The following is an 18070-nucleotide window of genomic DNA, read 5'->3' as shown; positions in this document are numbered from 1 at the left end:
AACATAACATATCTTTCTAACATCAGTCACTGCAAAAAATCAAAACTGAAGCGATCGAGTTCCAGCACCATGACATTGATGAATCAGCTTCACCTTATCAATAGAAGATATATCACTTATCACTCATAAAGATTAGTCAAAAATGAAAAAAACTAATTGCTTTAAAGCTAATGTCAACGCCCAGTGCTTTGCAAACAGTTTTGACATTCTTTGAACTCTGCATTTACCTTGGACGATAGCAGGGACATTATCAGTTGAGAGGGATGAGTGAAGAAAAGCACGCAGATTTCCTTGAAATGCACAAGAGGAGAAGAAAACATGAGGTTGATAGATGATAGGGTTCAATTTTCTCTCTGATTTCTCTCCATCTCTTGCCTTAAATAGGCCTATTATGCTTTTCACTTATTTGGCCCATTTTCCTTATTTTACTGCAGCTCTCTGTGTAAGCATTTTTTTCTCCTGTTCGCTTCAGATTTAATTGTAGTTTATTTCCATTACAATTTGGCCCATGTGAGATTTGTGACATAAAAATCAGATCCAAACTCGTACCAGACACGCCACCTGTAATATGCCAGCGCGTCTACAACAAAAGTCTTTCATCTGCTGATTTGTATTAATATTGCTAGGCTGAGCCAGAGGTAGCATGAAGCAACATGACACACAACAACAGTGAAGCCAGCGAAACCGCAAAGATGACTAATATTTGGAGATGTGCCACAGTTCAGACAGAACATTTTCACTACAAATTCTATACAACTCAGGTAATAAATAAAACATTTGAATCAAGTTTAGTCTTTGTGTGTGTGTGTGTGTGTGTGTGTGTGTGTGTGTGTGTGTGTGTGTGTGTGTGTGTGTGTGTGTGTGTGTGTGTGTGTGTGTGTGTGTGTGTGTGTGTGTGTGTGTGTGTATCACATATGTGCACCAGAGAACCACCGGATAAAAAAGGCATAGTCACCTGTTGCATTAAACAGTTTTTGCCTTGTGCATTATATGTAATTTCCTTCACGGAATGCTCAATTGCCAGACGTCACTTGAGAATGGGCCTTCTCCTACAATGAAAAGTCAAGAAGCCCATATTTACACACATATAAGCAAACCCAGAAATTTTACAGATTCCGCTTCTGAAAGGATCTTATCTTTACAGCTTTTTGTTCTGCTACTGTGTTCCCTTTTTCTGCATCTCTCTATACATCTCTCCGTCTCCCCTCCCACAGTTGAGAAGTCATGTCAAGTCTGTCTTCAGCTGTGGGGTCAGGCCCGGGGCACTGCTTTGTCACCAGGTGAGAGGAGAATCCCCCTGGTACTCATGTTTATCACTGTGGCTCTGAGGAGCTGCTGAGTGAGCTCAGTGTAAAGATGGGATTAACCCCTTCACACTTTCTGGTTGACCACAGGGTGAACTGTCATGCCTCTAACTCAACTCCCCTTGTTTTTACTTCTTTTGTCTGGAGGAGCATCTGAAATATTCCAATCATTTAAAGAGCCCTTTTCTTTGCTGAGAGGTCGGCCTGGAACAGAGCTCCTTGGTCCGTTTGTGAAGGAGAAACAGGAGAAGTTGTGGGGCCTGAATGCCGACATTTGAAGAATTATTCGGGGATTCATTCCTGAGATGCCAGAGGAGTGAATGCCTGGGGAAAAAATCATATAATCTAAAGTGACTAAAATATTAGAGAAATATCTTTAAAGGTGTCATCATCCAATCAGTCAAGACCATAGGTAACGTAGTATCAGATCTGCGATCATTTGGTTTAATTTAATGTCAGCAAGAGGGGGACTGCCTATAATCTGACGGCCTACTAAGTGTGTGTGGGGGGGTCTGCTCCAATGTCTGATAACATCATGCATTATTTCTCAGCGGATGTCTATGGGAAGATTTAAATCGCTGACAGCCTACATCAATTCCTTCAAACACGAAAGATCGCAGACCAAACCTTTTAAGTTGAAAACAGCAATGCTAAAATGATGGGTGGAGACATAAGATGCTGCCAATTACTGTGACAGATCGATCAGCTAAATCAAAGTTTGAAGAGGAGACAAAAGTTCATAATGTGCGTTCTGTACATGAATGCATGTTGGAGAATTAGACTTTCCATTGAAACAGAATTTAATGAATACATCCATTTGTTTGTCTTTCAAATGATTATTTAGCTCTAATGCATTGTTGTGATTTGAAATATTTTTCATAGTTTATTTTTATCATAAACTTGTTTTGTTTTAGTGGTTGAAAGAAGGCCATCCATTTATTTGTTCCGTCAGAGTTTCCGTTTGAAGAATTATCTCTGGTAATAAAGGTAAAGTTGTTCGTGACATACAGCAATGTTAGCTTGTCTATATATCAGCTCGTATAGGTTACCCAACGTGGAATGTACAGTATATTATCATTTTCTTTGCAGTCACACATTTAAATTGGCCCATTACTCATAATGCAAATAACCATGCCATAAGAAAACATGAAGTGGGCACAGAAGGTCTTCCATAGGACTTCTTATATAGTGTCCTGGAGTTGGTCTGAGGACACTACGGAGCTCCTTATGGGCACAGTGACCTCCCAGGCAGTGTTTGCTCTCCGACGCAGCACGGACATGTTTTCACTGTGGATACTGGGCTCATAAAACACACTAATTAGAGGGCATCCTTCAGCTGAGTGCAGTTATCAGTCAGGCATTCTATGTTTATGGCCATTTTTTTCTGTCGCTATAAAATCCTCTCGCTGAAGTGGTGTGTAGCTGACTTAAGGAGCCCGGGGCAGAGATAAGACACCTATAATGTCTCCGTATCAGCAAGGATGATGTTAAAGCTGTCTCCATGTGGCTATACAACCCTTGGTCAGGCACCAATACAAGGCTCCCTCTGACAGCCGCCCACGTATGTTTCCGAAGAACTCTGTGTGTGCACAGTGCACTTATATAAGCGTGTTATGTTATAAACATTGTACTTAGGATTCTTCGAAAGATAAGAAAAAAAGCTTAATCCCCATGCATGTGCTTTTGACAACACTGCAGATTCCATCATGAGGCCGTCTCTTGAATGACATGTGAAATGTAGATTTAAAGAGAAGAAAGATGCACAGTGAGGGCTTCTGTTGTCTTTGTAGCCATGTTGCGACTACGCTAGCATGCAAAAAACGCAGATAGGAATAACTCGCAAAAGCTTAGGTCGAACAGATAGCCTACTGAAGGCATGAGAAAAGATAGACTGTCCGGGTCCCATCCAGCAAGCATGCCATGAGTCACGGCGTCTTGGGCAAACAACGTTGTCTGGCGTGAGTCATTGCCACTGACACATGGGCATCAAGAACACGTGGACGGGCACACTACGGGCAAGTCCAGGCAAAGGGCTGCATCCAGCCTGGCAGCCCTTTAGACCTGGATAAATCCTTCTGCTCTGCAGTAATTCACATCAAATCCTTCCTCTGCGGCAATGTGTAAGAGAGTGTGTATGCACGTGAATGCAAACGTTTTGGTTTGGTGGCACCTTCCTTTTTTCCACTGTTGTCTTGGCCTTTACTGTGTGTCTAGTTTGGTCCATCTCTTCTTGGTCCACCTTTAGTAGGATCCTGCACCTCCTTCCGCTCACATGGCCATATGCTCAGCCCCGCGCTGAGTCACTAAGTCAACAAGCAAGTTGTCTTCTTGTCTTTGGCTCTGAACATTTCCCATCACATTGTCCAAGTCTGGTCTGGCCTCAGAGACAGCGAAAACAGTTATTTGCGCACCTGTATGAAAAAAGTATGTGCAATATATATAAACTTAACATGAATTTGATTTTGTCAAGGCAAGTTTCCAAAAGCAACACACACACACACACACACACACACACACACACACACACACACACACACACACACACACACACACACCTGTCACCCTGGCAGTTATGCAGGCTTTGCATATCCTGTGTGCCTTTTCAAACAGGATTTAAAGATTACTATTTTTCAGTGAACAAAGTCATATACCGTGTTGTATATTTATTCACTGTTTTCCAGGAACTAAAGTATATACAGACATGTGGCAACTACCAGTTGAGGTATTTGTGAGGTTATTGTAAGGCAGGGTTGGTGGGTTGGTTAGTCTGTTGTTTGACGGTGTTCCCACAGAGTCGAACAGGGCAAGCTTTCTTCAACCTGACAACAGATGAGACTTTGTGCCAAATGATGAATGCCTTGAGAACATTCAGAACTCCTGGTAGAAACTCTTTTGTTGTGTAAATGTTTGCCCATACAGTTTGTAATTAATTTGGTGGAATGTGGCTATTCCTGCTGATGCCTTCGGGGGAGAATGAAAAATAGAAACTTGACAAACCATCCCTAGTCTTAGGACTAGTACCTACGTACTTCTGTGATATAATTTAATTACTTTTTTTGAATAAAAATTAGCATCTACTAGATTTCATTTGCCGTTTATTTTAAATTCTCAACTTGTTTGAAATAACTTTTCCAAATGACTTAAAACAGATGGCATATTTGATGTAAATTGTAAACAAGGTCTATGGTTACAATCTGCATTGAGCAAGAAAGGTGTAGCTGTTGCTGAAAGGGTACTTTAAATAGGGTAAATAAATATCAATAAATAAGTTCATGATGAGCAAGGTTATACAATATTATTACAAATGTGTGATTAAACCCCCTGGTGAGAATGTGTATTCTGTCAATTTTGTTGCAAGGCGGAACAATTGTTGTAACGTTACCCCCCCTACGGACTGATGAGATGAGAGAACATACAAGGAAGTTGGAGCGGTAATCACGTTGTCTTTAGCTCATCGAACGATTTCCAAGTTATATGCATTGTATTATAAGTAAATTCAAACAAATCTCTGTTAGAACCTCTTTTCGTTACAAGCAGCCAACGAGGTATTGTATTTTTGTGATTTCATTTCTTTATTAGTGTTTATTGATGCGAACTATTATCTGACGTACTGTATTGTACTGTGTTTAAGTTCTCACGGCGTGGATGGTGTGTACAGCAAGAAGAAAGGCATCAATAAACGCCCGTTTGACAAAAAGGAACCGTTCCTGTGTTGCCGTGTATCGAAAGGAGTTACAGTGAGAACTCGACTGCCTTCGCGGGTAGGAGAGACACGGGACCATACGGTGGAAGAAGACGACAGAAGCAAGATCAACGAACATTGATAGCTAAGTTTCCATTCATGCTAGCGCATCTCGAAGACGTAGGTTAGCCTGCCTGTCAATCAAGTCGATTTCCAGGACAAAGAAGCCTCGCCAAAGCCGAGTGGTGGGAGAAGAAGTTCCTGGAATTTACAAGGACTCAGGTTATCGCTTTGCAAACGGTGCTTTGTATGAAGGTTTCAAACTAGTATTATGTTCATTTGCTGATATTGTCGAACTGTATGTGTTTAACTGCAAATTAGTCCAACTGCAGACTAAGAAGGCTTTAGTTTCAAACGGTACAACGGCATAATTCAAAAGGAAGATTGTGTAATTTCGATTTATTGTGCCAGGTGTAAAAGGCATTCTTAAGTTAAAGAAATATTTGCATATTTCTGTTTATTAAGCCAGATTTATAAGACATTTTTGAGTTTGGTCAAGACTTGTACATTTTCTGTTTATTAAGCAAAAGGCATTTTAAGTTGAATTTATAAGTCTATGGGAGATTCAATGTACATATAAATCCAAAATTAAGTGATTATCAAAATAGGCCCAAGTAACTTCCTCTTAGTAACAACTTTCTGCACAAGCCTGTAGGAAGCATTTGCAGTATTAGCAAGTAAACAGTAGGCTATTCAAGTCAAAAATATCCTAGGCTAAATAGGCCTAACTTAAAGGACTAGGTATTTCAAATAATTTAAAACTACTACCAAATTAGTTTAATTAATCTTCTCAACACATTGTCAATTGACAAGCCTCATTATTTCAATATGTCAGATTCAAACACAAGCTCACACATTACCGAACAACATACAGACAAACTAGCTCAGCCCGAGGTTGATGCCCAAGCTGTAGAAGGAGAAGACACTGTGCGAAGAAGCAAAAGAACTCGAACCTTGACGGAAAAAGGGAAAGAGCTTCAAGAAGAAAAATCAAAAGGCATTCATCGCAGATACAGGATTGCTTATGAGAAATGGAAGTGTAACGCAAAGGTAACTAAAGAGTTGATGAGTGATGAAATCTCAGAGGAAGAATTAAACAACTTGATTGATAATCTGCAGGCCACATGCACTGACGTTAAGACAACATATGAAGAACTCCGTCAAATACAAGCTCCTGATGCAGACGTGCGACGTAAAGTGGATGCATGTGTAGCGATGTCTGAGTTCATGATTAAAAGAGCACAACAACTTGTTGACGGCGATGCTGCAGTGAATGAGGAGCAATGGCCAGACGTCGGCTCCATTTTCAATTCATCAAGTCCATCATTAAAGTCCCTATACCTCCGCTCAGAACACAACACTCAGTTGAGTAATCATTCAGTCAAGAGAGTTGAGGCTGTAGCTGAAGCAGCTGCTGCCAAAGAAGTGTTGTCAGTGCTAGAGGAGCAGGACAAGGAAGTCGCTGAACTTCAAAGATTAGAAGCTGAAGAAAAGCTACGCGCTGCACAGTTTGAGGCTGAAGAGAAGCTACGCACTGCACAATTTGAGGCTGAATTGCTAGCTAGACAACAGGCAATGAAAAATCAACTCCGAAAGCTTGAACGCCTAGAAGAAGTAAAAAGGCTGAACGCAGCCACAGCCCGAGTCAAGGTGTACGATGGACACAGTGACAAGTCCGAAGTAGGTAGCCTACCACATTATGTCAAACTACCATATCATTCACAAACCCTCAAAGCATCAAGCCCTGCATTCATTCTTCAACAAACTCAAGTACAAAGTCATTATCGCCCCGACGTTCAATCAGTCGCACAAGTTCCACCAAAGGTGCAGGCACATGGTCCTGATTTAGCAACTGCTCTCGCTGAAGCCATGAGTGCTAATCGTCTCCCAATACCTGAACCTACAGTATACATGGGAGATCCCATAAAGTACAACGACTGGAAATTGTCATTTCAAATACTAATTGACCGAAAAGGCATTCCAAAAAATGAGAAACTCTACTACTTGAGAAAGTATCTAAGCGGTGCTGCGAAGAAAGCTGTTGAAGGACTCTTCCTGATCGGCACAGAGGCAGCGTACGACACTGCATGGGAGCTGCTAGAGAAGCGCTTTGGAGACCCTTTCGTAATCGGGAAGTCCTTCAGAGACAAGCTCCATGCGTGGCCAAAGGTAAACTCTAAAGACGGATGCGAACTCAGAGAACTTGCAGATTTCCTCCAGAGCTGTGAGGCTGCAATACCTCATATTAAGACGCTAGAGATTCTCAACGACTGCACTGAAAGTCAGAAGATCTTGTCAAAGCTCCCAGACTGGCTTGTGTCGAGATGGAATCGTAAAGCCATGGAAGCAAGACAAGCAAAGGCTGAATATCCTTCTTTCAAAGAGTTGGTGAACTTCTTATCAAAGGAAGCAGACCTGGCGTGTGACCCAATATCCTCTGTCCAAGCACTCAAGAATACACAGAATGAGAAACCAAGGCAGACAAGGACTGAATCCATAAAGGCAAAAACATTGTCAACAAATACAACACAGAACACTGTCTCTTGTGTCTTCTGCAAGAAGTCTGGACATCGGCTGGAGAAGTGTTTTAAGTTTGTGGAAAAGACAGTCCCAGATCGCATCAAATTCGTACAAGAAGAAAAACTCTGCTTCGGCTGTCTAAAGACCGGTCACCACTCCAGAAATTGTGAGGATAAGAGCAAGTGTGATACATGCAGACGAAGACATCCAACATGCTTGCATGACGACAACTTCCAAAGGAGTTCTCAAGCAAAGAAAGTGGAGCGCGACTCAAATAAGGCCAGAGGAACAGAGCAAACCCCTGCAACTGCCACTGCAACCACCAATAGAGTTGCCCAAAGCAATCAAGGCTCACACACATCCTCAATAGTACCAGTCTGGGTCTCCTCCACAAAACAGCCTGACCATGAGATCTTAACATATGCATTGCTGGATACGCAGAGTGACACGACATTCGTCCTTAACCAAGTTGCTCAAGAGCACAACACGAAGAAAGAGAATGCCTGTCTGCGACTTTCCACAATGTCTTCAGTTTCTACAGTCATATCCTGTCAAAAACTGTACAACCTTCAAGTGAGAGGCTACAACATGGACAAAGTGATTTCACTACCACCTCTCTTTTCACGCGAGTTCATTCCTGCTGAGAGGTCGCACATTCCCACCTCAGAGACAGCTCAAAAATGGCCTCATCTTGAACCATTGGTCGACAAGATTCCTCCACCATTGGACTGCCAAGTCGGCCTACTGATAGGTTACAACTGCCATCAAGCTCTTCTTCCCAGAGAAATCCTTTGCGGAGAAGAAGGCCATCCATATGGTCAACGGACCGACCTTGGATGGAGCATTGTAGGCTGTTCCAAGCCAGCTACTGAGTATGAAGATGCAATAGGTGTGAGCCATAGGGTCATTGTACGACAAGTGACTCCTGCCGCACAACCTCTAAGTCGACTCAAGGAAGAAGTACACTTTGTCTGCAGAAATCAGGTCAAAGAGCTGAATCCGTCGGAAATCATCAAAGCACTTGAAATGGATTTTGCAGATCATTCAACAGACGACAATCCAGTCTCTCAAGAGGATCTTCTCTTCATGTCAAGAGTGAAAGAGGGGATAAGACAGAAAGACGATGGGCACTATGAACTACCACTTCCGTTCAAGAAGGAGAAACCCAGTCTGCCAAATAACGAAAGATGTGCAGCTAACAGATTAGCAGCACTGGAGAGACGACTAAGAAAGAACGAACAGTACTACAATGACTATGTTCTATTCATGAATGACATCATTGCTCGTGGAGACGCTGTCAAGGTCCCAGAGTCTGAACTCCACAAGCAACCAGCATGGTATATTCCGCACCACGGAGTCTACCACCCTCACAAACCAGGGAAGATACGAGTAGTCTTCGACTGTTCTGCACGTTTTCAAGATACATCGCTCAATGATCACCTCTTAACTGGACCAGACCTGACGAACGCTTTGGTTGGTGTGCTGATCCGATTCAGGAAGGGCCCAATCGCCATAATGTGTGACATTGAGAAGATGTTTCACCAATTCCACGTGGCAAGGGAACACCAGGACTACTTGAGGTTCCTCTGGTGGGATAAAGGTGATATGAACTCTAAACCCTCGGTGTACAAGATGCGCGTGCACTTGTTTGGGGCAGCTTCATCACCCGGCTGCTCCAACTTTGCCCTCAAGCACCTTGCCGCACAAGGCCGCGGACACTACAAAGAAGAGACAATAAGGTTCATCCAAAGAAGTTTTTACGTCGACGATGGCTTAACAAGTGTTTCTACAACCACAGAGGCAATTAGCCTGATCAAAGAGTCAAGAGCCCTATGCAGAACGGGAAACTTGAGACTACACAAGTTTGTGTCAAACAGTAAGGATGTTATCAACTCAGTGCCACCAACAGAATGTACCCAAGTCAAGGATCAAGACATGGCACTAGGAGAACACATCGAACGAGCCCTTGGTGTCCAGTGGTGTGTTGAAGCAGACGAGTTTCAATTCAGGATCCTCGTGAAGGACAAACCACTTACTAGAAGAGGAGTGCTCTCAACTGTCGCCTCTGTCTTCGACCCACTTGGCTTTGTGGCGCCATTCATACTGCTCGGTAAGCAGATTCTTCAAACACTGTGCAGCGAGAAGGTAACCTGGGACGAAGCGCTTCCAGAACACGTCCGCCCACGGTGGGAGTTATGGCTGAGAGACTTACCTGAGCTGGCATCTTTGAAAATCCCAAGAAGTTACTCACCTGATGAATCCGGGAAGACTTCAAAATATGAACTACACAACTTTTCAGACGCAAGTCGCATAGGCTACGGTGCCTGTTCGTACCTTCGAGTCACAAGTGAAACCGGGCAGGTCAGCTGTTCACTCATCATGGGAAAGTCGAGGGTCGCCCCCACGAAACTGACCACAATCCCAAGACTCGAACTATCATCTGCAGTAACCTCTGTGCGCAGTGGTGACTTCATCAGAGGAGAGCTGGAAATAGAAGCTCTGCCAGAGTACTACTGGACCGACTCAAAGGTAGTGCTAGGCTATGTGAATAATGATGCCAAGAGATTCCATACATTCGTTGCGAACCGCATACAGCGAATCAAATCAAGTACCGACTCTGCACAATGGCACCATGTCCGCTCCGAAGACAACCCAGCAGACCTGGCGTCTAGAGGAGCCAGTGCAGCCCAATTGAAGGACTCTTGTTGGTTGAAGGGACCAGACTTCCTTTGGCAACCAAATCTGTCAATCAAAGAACCAATAGTAGAAATGGATGACGCTGACCCAGAACTGCGGAAAGCCTGTGTTCATACTGTCAAAGTCGAAATCAAAAACCCATTGCTCAGCCGTCTAAGTAAGTTCTCAGATTGGTCAAGAGCTGTGAAGGCTGTCGCCAGACTAAAGAAATACGTCAGGAAACGTAGTGGAGGTCAAGTAGGGACCGGCAAAACTACAAACCTGGAAGAGAGACGCGAAGCAGAGCTGTTCATCATCAAGCTTACACAAGAGGAAGCCTTTGCTGATGAACTAAAGAAAATCAAATGCAATGGAGCTGAAAAACTCTGCAAGCGCAACAAGCTCTACCGACTGAATGCTTACCTCGATGTGAATGATATCCTCAGGGTGGGAGGACGGTTGTCTCAGTCAGCTCTGCATCACGATGTGAAGCACCCAGCAATACTGCCACGGAAAGCACACGTGTCAGACCTGATTGTCAAGTATCACCACGAACGTGTACACCACCAAGGAAGAGGGATGACAATGAATGAGATACGCGCAAATGGAATATGGATTCTTGGATGCGGAAGTGTCGTCTCCTCTCACATCTACAAGTGCGTCCCATGCAGAAAGTATAGGAGAACCACAGAAGTTCAATAAATGGCAGATCTCCCAGAAGAGAGAACTCTGACAAGTCCTCCATTTACCTACTGTGGACTCGACTGCTTCGGTCCATTCCTTGTGAAAGAAGGAAGAAAAGAACTTAAACGATATGGGTTGATCTTTACCTGCTTATGCTCTAGAGCAGTGCATATAGAGACCCTAGACGACATGACCACTGATGCGTTCATTAACGCTCTCAGAACATTCATAGCCATCAGAGGCCCCGTGCGACAACTGAGGTGTGATCGGGGGACGAATTTTATGGGTGCTAGAAGAGAGTTTGCAGAGCTACTCAAGAGCATGGATCAAGAGCGCCAAAGGGAAATCGGTTGTGAATTCATTGTGAACATCCCATCAGCAAGTCATATGGGTGGAGTCTGGGAGCGCCAAATTCGAACAATTAGAAGCATCCTGACGACCATGCTTGACAAGTGGGCAAACAGACTTGATACCACAAGCTTAAAGACGCTCATGTACGAAACAATGGCCATTATCAACAGCCGACCTTTGAGTGTTGAACATCTTCACGACCCGACGGCTCCAGAGCCTCTTACGCCAAACCATATTCTCACCATGAAATCTGCAGTCATACTGCCACCGCCTGGACAGTTCTGTAAAGAGGATCTGTATCTGCACAAGAGATGGAGAAAGGTGCAGTTCTTGACAAATGAATTCTGGCAAAGATGGAAACGGGAATATCTGCTGAACCAACAACAACGTCAGAAATGGCACGGACCATCAAGGAACTCACAAGTGAACGACATTGTTATCCTCAAGGACGAGTGCGCTCCAAGAAATGAATGGAAGCTCGCAAGAGTAATCAAAGCTCAGCCTGGAAGAGATGGCAAAGTGCGCAAGCTGAAGCTGGTGCTCAGCGAGACTTCTGTCGACAAGGGCAAACCTCACACAAGACTGATTCATTTAGAAAGACCTATTCATAAAATAGTAACATTAGTAGAAGCCGTTTAAGACGCACACATACACACAGTCATGCACACATGCATACAGATACTTGAAACTAGTAAAAAAAAAAAGGGAAATCCCGCATTTCAGGTCAATGAGTGATTTGGTGGGAGTGTAGCTGTTGCTGAAAGGGTACTTTAAATAGGGTAAATAAATATCAATAAATAAGTTCATGATGAGCAAGGTTATACAATATTATTACAAATGTGTGATTAAACCCCCTGGTGAGAATGTGTATTCTGTCAATTTTGTTGCAAGGCGGAACAATTGTTGTAACGTTACCCCCCCTACGGACTGATGAGATGAGAGAACATACAAGGAAGTTGGAGCGGTAATCACGTTGTCTTTAGCTCATCGAACGATTTCCAAGTTATATGCATTGTATTATAAGTAAATTCAAACAAATCTCTGTTAGAACCTCTTTTCGTTACAAGCAGCCAACGAGGTATTGTATTTTTGTGATTTCATTTCTTTATTAGTGTTTATTGATGCGAACTATTATCTGACGTACTGTATTGTACTGTGTTTAAGTTCTCACGGCGTGGATGGTGTGTACAGCAAGAAGAAAGGCATCAATAAACGCCCGTTTGACAAAAAGGAACCGTTCCTGTGTTGCCGTGTATCGAAAGGAGTTACAAAAGGCAAATGTTACCTTCTATATTTGTCTCGATTAGGCCCCTCTGAGCAAAAGACTGGTTGGCTTTTTGAATTAATATCCTTGTCTTAATATAGCCTTTAATACATCTCTCATCATTGGTCTTGCGGAGTGCCTTCAGTGTTTTATTTTCTGTTATCAGGTGTTTCATATTCAAAAGCAGTTGATGTTTCCCTGGACTACCTCCATGTGAAACTAATTGAGCATTTGGCCTCTGCATACCTTTCTAGTTGATTTGATTTAAATTTCCTATTAAAATCTTGCATGATATCAGAGAAATAATCACAACTGTGTTCGCTGTTTCAACTTTCTATCTTTTTGGCGAATGTGTTCACTATAGTTAGCGTATGACACAATCTGCAAAAGGCTGCACAGTTTTCCAATTTTTGATTAATATTAAACAAACTGTTTCATGGCCAAAATGTTGGCTACTCCTCTGTCTTCAATGTCTGTATGGCAGCAGCAGGTGATGAAAGAAAGAGAAGGAAAAGAAAGCTCAACTGGAAAAGCTGGGTTTTTAGTTATACTTAACTGAAAAATAAATATATTTGGGAAACATTCGTATTTGTTTAATTGTCGAGAGTAAGATGAGAAGATAGATACCACTTTTCATAGCTGTGCATTAAGTAGAGCCCTGAGTCGATTAGCCTAGCTTAGCATAAAGAGCCGCTGATGAGCACAGTTAGCCAGACTCAATTCAAGGTTTGATAATATACCCACAAGCACCTTTAAATCGTATTTATTAACACAGAGATGTAAGAATAATACATTAAAGGATAAGTAAGTGATATGGTCCTTTTAGCCTTCCTTCCTGAACGAGAAGCCGTCTTTGTCAGATAGTGCCGTGATGGAGAGCAGCGAGTCATCGTTCACGGGCACAGAGACAAATATCACTTACTTCTCCTTTAAGTGTGAGTTAGAGGCTGTTACAAATTCTGCATCTGCCTGACACAGGAACATCTCACAGCCTTGAGCAGACTTAGAAGTATGGCCTACTGATACCATCCAAAAACAACTTATTACATAGAACACCACCATAAAACCACAACTTTGTGGTTTTATAAACTCAGTTTTTGTGCAGATGAAAAAAAAAGGATAAAACGTATATTTGTGAGCTTATGAGGCATTGATAAGTGCATTCTGCTAGCTTTGGATTGAGCCAAGATAGAGGCCTATGTGTTATTTATGGCTGCACTGTTCCTTTAAATTAAAGTATTCTAGCTTGACATATCATATTTTAACAACATTCAGTCCAACTTATTTCCTATCTTTGAAAACCTTAGAAGACTCCACGGAATTGAAAATACAACTCTGAAAGTTTCAATTATGTTTGGCTGCACAGCAAGAGATTGACTGACCCACAGTCAGTGTTGTGTTCCATGCCAGACCACGGCTTTGCTAAAATCACATATTTGACATTCTGTATTTGATAACTTACATGTCAAACTCTGGATGTTTGGAAGTGTATAGTTTACGCAGGTTACAGTAAAGGCATACAGATGCGGGGAGTTAAAAAGTACTTGATCCCTAACGTTCACAACTCAGCTGCGCCATGTCAAAGCCATGCTGGAAATAAAGTATCTGGTGTTTAGAGCCAAGAAGCTGTTGTACTTTTCAGTTATGAAATATATGAGAGTGATAAGGGGAAATCCTAATTGAGAACACATGTTGTGCTACAAATGAAGCTTTAAAAAAAAAAATAGCTGCCACTGACATCTGCAATGACAACTCGTAATCCAAAGGAATGTGACAGGTTGAATGAACATTTTTCATGTTTTTTTTTGGTCCCTCATAACCCTGGTCTAGTGTACATTTGACATCTGCTGTTGTACTTTGTATGATCCACCCTGGAGTGACTTGAAAGTGAAGCCCCAAAGTCTCAGCGGTCACTCAGGGTCTGCTGAAGAAGGGTTGAAGACAAGGTCTCCGGGGTCCTGATGCGGCCGCTACACTGGACACCACAGACCTGAGGTTTAGAAGAGAGAATGGCAGGCGTTTTTTATATATATTTTTCTACTTCTTCTTTTTCTTTTTTTTTCTTCAGGGTCGCGTAAACACCAGCGCCAGACCTGAGTGGGATCAAAGTGCTCATTAAAGAAGCCCACAACCCTGAGAAATGGCAGACCAAATAGCAGCCCATGGTGGCTGGCGAAAACTAAATCTGGAACAAGGGCACGCATTCATTTCCCAGGAATGGGGTGTCTTAGGCAATTGCCATTGAGCAACGACAGTGCTTTAAACAGTAGGTTTTTAAAGCCGTAGTAAGACATGGCTGGGTTTTGATTTGGATGAACAGAGGAAGAAATTGTGATAGATAGATAGATAGATAGATAGATAGCTGGATGGATGGATGGATGGATGGATGGATGGATGGATGGATGGATGGATGGATGGATGGATGGATGGATGGATGGATGGATGGATAGATAGATAGATAGATAGATAGATAGATAGATAGATAGATAGATAGATAGCTAGATAGATAGATAGATAGATAGATAGATAGATAGATAGATAGATAGATAGATAGATAGATAGATAGATAGATAGATAGATAGATAGATAGATAGATAGATAGATAGATAGATAGATAGATAGATAGATAGATAGATAGATAGATAGATAGATAGCTAGATAGATAGATAGATAGATAGATAGATAGATAGATAGATAGATAGATAGATAGATAGATAGATAGATAGATAGATAGATAGATAGATAGATAGATAGATAGATAGATAGATAGATAGATAGATAGATAGATAGATATAGATAGATAGATAGATAGATAGATAGATAGATAGATAGATAGATAGATAGATAGATAGATATAGATAGATAGATAGATAGATAGAAACACTCATCTTGATTTGGATGTTGCATTAAAATCAGTGGATGAAATTCTTAAGAAATACTTTAATATGTGGACAATTCACTTTGTGTCATGTGCAGAAGTTCTATTTACGTTGTGTTTCTCTCAAACATTAATGCGTCTTGACAAGCCGTACAACAATATGGAAACGATTGCGTCATTAAAAAGCAAAATGGTCCACATAGAGAGAAAGCCCTGCCGGCTATTCAGATCAGTGCAGCTCCTGCATGATCAACAGGTCTATAAACAGGTGACCAACCTCCAGTTAAAACAACATGCATGGAAAGAAAATGTGCATTAGGTCTAATTTTCATACCATGGAGGTGTCATAGTTTCTGCTCGTTTAACGGTTTCCGCCAGCTGGGCTAAATAGTGGAAATGCAGGGTTTGTGTGTGTAAGAGTAACACACTGAGGCATCTGTTGTACGCGGGTGAACACAGGAGCGTGATTCACAGTCGGCTACTGATTCAAGCTTTTTTTTCTCTCCCTCTCTCTTTTCGAGGTCACGATCAGAATCAAACTGCCTGCTTCTATCGACTGGCAAGACACAGAAAAACAACCTTTGATGTGGCGGCTGAGTGAAAGCAAAAACACGAAAGCACAATTGCATATATCCCCGCTTACAGGCTTCTTCGGAGGCTCAATCAGAGAAAACGTTAACATTTGCACGCGGGACAATAGGTTCTCCAGTTCCGAACGTATAAATCAAAATGGCCTTGTGTAAACAGAGGGAAACGAGTCAATCTGGAATCATCTGTTGATGTAGATTTCTATTTGAGTCTTTGTGATTATGGCTTTCCCACCATTGCTCTGTAATTATAGGCCTGCGCTCCCCCTCAGCAGTAAGGTTCACATTACAAGTGTGGTTATCAACATGTGTGTGAGAGCGAGTGAGAATGTGTGAGAGTGAGTGTACGTGACGGGCAGTGGAGGAGTGACAGTGCAGGCTGAGCATGCTTGTGGTTGACCTGTTACCCTTGACGTCCAGTGCGGAGGCCTAATTATCAGAAATCATGCCTCTGGTGAGAGTTCATGTACACAGTGTGATACATGAGTACACTGGTGACAGGCATGCATTTTCATCAGTGTAAGAAAATACATTACCTTTACTAAAGGTCTACTGAAGGCAAATTTTGATGCTATTTGAGTATTTATATTTCATGCTGGTATATTTTCAGTACATTGTAGAGGGTAATAATGTACCTTCTACTTCACCAGATTAATTCGAAAGCTATATTTGCTAGTGACTGTCCAGATTAAGATTTTGTTTAAAAAAATGATGATGATGTTATACTGTATAATGTATTATTATGGAATAAACTACCAAACATTGCATGGGATAGATAACATTTTCTCCACCATAGCCAGCTGCAACTATAACACACTGCTAATATATTCATTTATCACCATTTGCAATCAATAACACCATGATGAGGGAAAATCTGCGTACTTTATTTATGATACATTTTGCAGACAATACTGTTGTGATAATACTGTTGCAAAACTTTTGACAATAATAGCAGAATTTTACAGTGTAATTACAATTTTGTGTTGAAAAATCCATGAGATTTCAGTGTTGGTTGATTTGGGGACACCTGTGGTGAATAACGGTAACAGCAAGTGTGTTCTAATAGAATATGACATCACACACTATTCCCTGTTTAATAGACACTGTGCTGTTTTTTCTATGGTGAGTTGTACAGTGAGATTTTGGAGATTATGAATCAATTCAATTTTGTGATATTACACTTGGACAGGTGTGTCGCATAACTGCACATTGCACAAATCCAAAATGTATTTCATTGTTAGGAGTAGTCTACATGAACTGAACCAATTTTGTTTTTGTTTCATTGTGAAAACATATATCCAAGAGGTGCATTGTTTAAATCCAGAAACACAAAAATCTTAATCACCTATTAAGTAAACTTTAATAAAACGTTTTTTTTGTTCTGCTATCCCAGATAATACCAAATGTTACTTTAAGTACTCTATTGAACTGTATTATCCCCTCCGCGCGCGCACACACACACACACACACACACACACACACACACACACACACACACACCATCATTCTAACATTCAGTCAACACATCATACAAATCACAATGTAACAAGATGATCTAATCTAATGCAGGAATTTTAGTTTTTTAATAGATGGTGTTTCTCTTTGTTGCTTAAGTTGTAAGTATATGTAGACTTCTTCCACCACTGATGTGTGCCTGTTGTGAACACAGCCAAAAAAATCTAAAGGATTAGGCAAAATGCTGTTTCCTCTGACAAACGGGAGGACCGCTTGAGGAGAAACGCAGGCTTCCAGTTTTTAGGTAAAACCACATTCGGACTGTGGAATTTTGATTCTCCAGAGAAGTCATCAGTCAAACGGAGGACAGGACTGAGTTGTAGTTTCTTTAAGCTCAAGAGACAGCGCCAACGGTCCCACTTTTTAAGTGTAGATAGAGATATTCCCAGATGAGGCTTAGACAGGCCTAACCCCGAATGATGAATTAGGCTATTCACCTCTCCCAAATCCACACAGGCCTCTGTGTGTTTTGTCACATGAAAACACAAGGTTGCCTCTTGTACCCCAGGCCCAAGTATGTAAAAACAGAGGAAATAGCTGAAAGAAAAG

This window comes from Ammodytes marinus (assembly GCF_949987685.1).
Source record: "Ammodytes marinus genome assembly, chromosome: 9".
Classification (NCBI taxonomy): Eukaryota; Metazoa; Chordata; class Actinopteri; order Uranoscopiformes; family Ammodytidae; genus Ammodytes; species Ammodytes marinus.
The sequence above is the reverse complement of the archived record's forward strand: the minus strand, read 5'-3'. Positions refer to the sequence as shown.